This window comes from Armigeres subalbatus, chromosome 2 (genome assembly GCF_024139115.2).
Source record: "Armigeres subalbatus isolate Guangzhou_Male chromosome 2, GZ_Asu_2, whole genome shotgun sequence".
In the NCBI taxonomy this organism is placed as follows: domain Eukaryota; kingdom Metazoa; phylum Arthropoda; class Insecta; order Diptera; family Culicidae; genus Armigeres; species Armigeres subalbatus.
In genome coordinates, this window is record NC_085140.1 from 439,922,611 (window position 1) to 439,928,060 (window position 5,450).

A 5,450-nucleotide genomic window follows, 5' to 3' on the forward strand; every position below is an offset into this window, starting at 1 on the left:
TGATTTTTTCAATATATTTTATAATGCACGAGAAAGGCATCATCACTGCTAGGTGGATTAATCTGGGTTTTTTTAAATTATATTATTTTATAAAGTATATTCTTTAACGCACTAAACAAACAAAGGTGAGTAAGAGAATTCACACAATTAAAATAAAACAGTCTAATGCAATATGTTGTTTTTCTTTTAATAGTTCCTGCTGGTTGGAGGAGAGGATTATGTTGATTTTTCTTCGGTAAGTTTTTTTACGTTCTTAAAATTGCAGATTAAAATTGAGTGATTTTTCCATGCGTTTCTTTGTAGTCAAAATGGTTCTGCACGGATGCGGCATATTCCCGGGTACCGCTCAACCACCATATATGTGCTACCAAGTGAATTATATAGTTTCATCTGTTCAATATCGTATCCGTCTATATGTGAAATAATTTTGGTGGATTGACAATAAAATATTTGTATAATAGCAATGTAAATATTGTGTTTAAATTTTATAAGCAAGAAATATAATCAAATGCTCTGCCTAATTGCGAATGATAAGACATACGGTGCGTCATTTTTTTTTCTCCTATCATACTATTGTACACATACCGCAACCCATATTGTTTTTCATGAGAAACATGGATTATACCTGAACCATACCATATGATGTATAGCGAAAAAAATGCACTGGAAAATGACCTTTTTTATATAGTAATTATACTTAACCGCCCATTACCCATGTTGTACATTGGCTAAATACAACATATCATATTGTAAAGATGGTTTATGATGAGGTTAGTTTATCATTAGTATGAACAACAATCAGAATAGTAGGAGTAGTGTTACTTATGATCATGTATGATCTGATAAATGGTCCAGTTATGATCCATGATTATGCGGGATTTCAGCTTCTGATGAAAATCATTATCGTCGCAGAATTAGCGAATATGAAAAGGGTCAACATTTTCAAAGAAAATTATTTCTGAAGGTTTTTTTTTCTAGAAAAATAGTATATTTAGTTGAGGAGCTATCAGTATAGCATGTGGACAACTTAGGAGGTAGAGGGGGTACGACAAATGTCAGTGATCCACACAAATTTATGAAAAATTTTATTAGCAAATGTCCATGCTGATGGACGGAAAACTGTTCGACATCTGTCCAGTCCAGAATATTGATCACAGAAATAAATTGTAAATAGAATTATTAATTGAGGTGAGTTAAAGCTATGAACTTCATTGTTCTCTTTATTGTTCAGACTTTGTTTTTCTGATATGACACGTTAATTACAAAATATTATTAGTAACTTTACAAGAATAATATATTCCAATTTCCTTTTCTCTATTTAAAACTTCGTCTCATTTTACGAAATAATTCAAATTAGAATTGAAGTGCCAGCTCAGTAATTTCTGAATAGATATATGTCTTACCCAAGTAACAATTGCCAGTTGAATAAACATCAGTATGGTCAGATTTATTCAGCCAGCGTTGATTAAAAATTATGCTATCATACATGACAACATTTGTTCCAGCATTGTTCGCCCAAAAATGGAGTATTTATTCAACAACAACTAGCAACCTCTCTTCAACTCTACTTAAATAGTAGATAAAAATATGTATTCATCAACTTTATTCAAAAACCAAACATAATGTTAATTCAACTAGTCAGCAACTCGCTGATTAGGCTTTTTTTAATTATGCTTTTCTAAATACATTTATTTCATTACATTGTTACACTTATTAAGGCATTGTTCAACATACTGGAAAAAATATGAAAAATAAATTATGAACAGGATACCGGTATCGATCCAACGACCTTTGAATCCCCAGCCCTCTTGTTTACCATCAGCTATATTTGTCACCTTGGAAAGTACCAAGCTGAATTAGAAATATAAACCATACGTTGTTGAACAATTCTGGTTGAGCAGCTGTAATGGGGTTGTTGGTCATTACTCAACAAAATTGCCAACAATCGAACAAAAGCTTAATAGGATTTCAATGACGTTATAGTTAGTGTAATGTCATTCCGAAAAGTGAATTATCAGTCTTGATTTTATTGTTTGATTTAGTAAGTTGTAAAGCTGCTGCCTTTCATCTGCCATCATGGAGGTAGATTTTTCCTGCAAATTTCTTCTATCATTCCTGAAGTAAGTATAAAAATAATAATTTATTCTCTAGTGAATGGCAAAGTGCAAAATGTTTTAAAAAGAATAAGTCCGCTAAAAATAAATTTATTTGTAGAGTGGAATAAACGTTCGTACAACGTTTAACTAAAGCCATTGTTGTTATTGCAATAAGCGAATTATCAAACGTTTATTAAACGTTTCAAAATTATATAAATAAACAAAATTGAAATCGGATACAGAAGCAATAATGTTTACTGATAACGTCAATTATTAGACTTCTTAATAAACTCATGCTCGTGCGAAGATTGTAATAGAGTTTTCAAACGTTTGTTCGATGCTTCAAAAACAAATTATTTAAACATATGCATCACGATGAACAGCATAAACTTTGCAAGTTTAAGTTGTTTGTATTTAGCTAGCTGTTCAATATACATTTCGATTTAAAAAGAAATAAGTCGGTAGCGTTTATAAAAGTATTGTTCAGATACATAGCTGAAAGCAGAACAGAAGCTGGTTACAAATGTCAACAATGTTTGCCCAATTTGTTATTCCGTACTACATATTGTTCAGCTACGAATACTTTAATTAAACGTTAGTTCGACAATGATGTCTATTTGTGGTAACTGATTGTTACTTGGGTATTTGTCACATTGGTAACGATTCTGATGATAGTAATTTTTAATTTGACGAACTATCACTTTCAAGCTTAGTTTAGTTTGAGTTAGTTCAGAAAATAAGAAGTAGAACCAGTTAGATGCATCAAAATAAGCATACATATTGAGAAACGCGCTGGAAAATGAATCGTTTATCATTGCAGGTCCCTTTTATGTGTTCTTGTCGAAATATTAAAATAGTGCTTAGGTTGCAGAATTGATCACGCGACGCCTCTGAGTAGTACCCACCGCCTCCCCCACCTTTTAGTGTAACAAAGTATAACGCAAGTTGGACCTTCCCCCTCCCACCAAAAGCGTTACGTAATTTGTGGACAGACCCTTAGCTCAGAATCATCTGATTGAAGCGGTGTAAAATAATATTTCTATTTTTGTATTCTATGTCTGATCATGCGCATGCGCTGAGCACACTTGTTACTCCAATTAGGGGAGAACGGTCCAAAATGCATCCGTTAAGCTATTTCCATGTTTTCACCAATATAAACAAGAGAATTGAAACATTTCAACGTGTAGATGCAAAATTTACAAAACTAGCTACATTTCACAATGATATCCTTTTTGAAATAACATGGTTTTAGCGACGTTCTAAAGCATTTAAAATTAGTTAGTTGGTTAGTTAGTTAGTTGGTGTAAAATGACTCAATTGCATGTAAAATGATGGTGAACGCATAATTGTTTCTTTTTTTTAATGGATCGCAAATCGTTAAATTTTAGTGAAAGTGAGGGGATTTTGATCATTTTTTCCACTGCAGCTCAATAATGAATATCTAATATTGAATTGTGATTACATAAATATCTAACAAAAGATTACATGAGTGAGGCAATGTTGCCTCGTGTATGCGTTATGCACCATTCTCTCCTATAACTCGGCTCGGTTCGCTAATCGCTGAGCTGCTTATCAAAAGTTATTTTCGTATTATTTATCAATTTATTTCAACGGAAATCGCAAGTTTCATTACTGTCGTACGAGCGCTACATTAGTGAAGTTATAAGACATTTTAAGTGCGAATTTATAATAAAAATACATGGTAAGTGCAAATTATTTGTATCACATTGTAGGATAATTCCCCGGGCGCAATTTTTCACAAAAATGTGTCTCCTTTCCAGTTCTTCAATGAAACAATTTAAAAATTATTAAAAATATTTCAATAGGAGAATTCTTTAAATCGCTTTTTATCGTGCCTTTAAACAATTTATTGTAGTGGCTTACTCAATCTGGAAGGCATTTCTTATGTTTTGAAGACTATCAGCCCGCAGCTTCCTCACATTGGAAAATGAAAACTCAATATTTGTATTTATAACAACATTAGCATTCGTTGAAAAATTATGTCTGGTCTGTTTTCCGTCATATTAAAGTTAATCCAGTGGTGAATATAAATTCATCACAAGTTTTTATACTTCTATTTCCGAAAACACAAATGTGATGTAATAATGATTGTATAGTGTGAAAACTTAAGTCGAGTAGTCAGCACAAGTAAGCAAATGATCAACAAATGTTTATGAAACCGTCTAAGACGAATTAAGTACTGTCCATTTAATTCCACCAGTTAATTTTCGTTATCTTTGCAAAGATAACGATAACGATAACGAAAGATAACGAAAATTAACTGGTGGAATTAAATGGACAGTACTTAATTCGTCTTAGACGGTTTAATACATTCCACTAAAAGAGCTTAATATATTTTTCTGAAAATGTTTATGGCTTACAAAGTGGCCTAAATTTTTATTTAATGATTGCTATTTGTATGCATGTTTACGGAAAACGCAGTCGCAGGTTCATATAAAGGTATCAACCTTTGTTTCCAAATGTTACGTCTTACGGATCTTTGATAACTTTTTTTATTTGAGTGCCTTTTTTAAATAATGTATGTCTTAATTGTTATGTTTTGTCTTAATGGATCGCAAAGATTTTAGTGAAAGTGAGGGGATTTTGATCATTTTTTCCACTGCAGCTCAATAATGAATAACTAATATTGAATTGTGATTCCATAAATGTCTAACAATAGATTACATGAGTGAGGCAATTTTGCCTCGTGTGTGCATTATGCACTGTTCTCCCCTATAACTCGGCTCGGTTCGCTAAGCGCTGAGCGCTGAGCTGCTTATCAAAAGTTATTTTCGTATTGTTTATCAATTTATTTCAACGAAAATCGCAAGTTTCATTACTGTCGTACGAGCGCTACATTAGTGAAGTTACAAGACATTTTAAGTGCGAATTTAAAATAAAAATACACGGTAAGTGCAAATTATTTGTATCACATTGTAGGATAATTCCCCGGGCGCAATTTTTCACAAAAATGTGTCTCCTTTCCAGTTCTTCAATGAAACAATTTAAAAATTATTAAAAATATTCTACAAGGAGAATGCTTTAAATCGCTTTTTATCGTGCCCTAAAACAATTTATTGTAGTGGCTTACTCAATCTGGAAGGCATAACAAAATAAAACATTTTTTAAGTTTTGAAGACTATCAGCCCGCGGCTCCCTCACACTGGAAAATGAAAACTCAATATTTGTATTTATAACAACATTAGAATTCGTTGAAAAATTATGTCTGGTCTGTTTTGCGTCATATTAAAGTTAATCCAGTGGTGAATATAAATTCATCACATGTTTTTATACTTCTATTTCCGAAAGCACAAATGTGATGTAATAATGATTGTATAGTGTGAAAACTAAAGT

At 32.1% G+C, this 5,450-nt stretch overlaps 1 long non-coding RNA gene across 1 annotated transcript; it reads left to right on the forward strand.

Moving 5' to 3' along the window:
* The first annotated feature begins 203 nt into the window (after positions 1 to 203).
* Positions 204 to 536, forward strand: LOC134218088 (uncharacterized). The gene is made up of 2 exons (XR_009981249.1): positions 204 to 235; positions 304 to 536. It is a non-coding gene; the product is annotated as an uncharacterized LOC134218088 (long non-coding RNA).
* Positions 537 to 5,450: the final 4,914 nt, after the last annotated feature.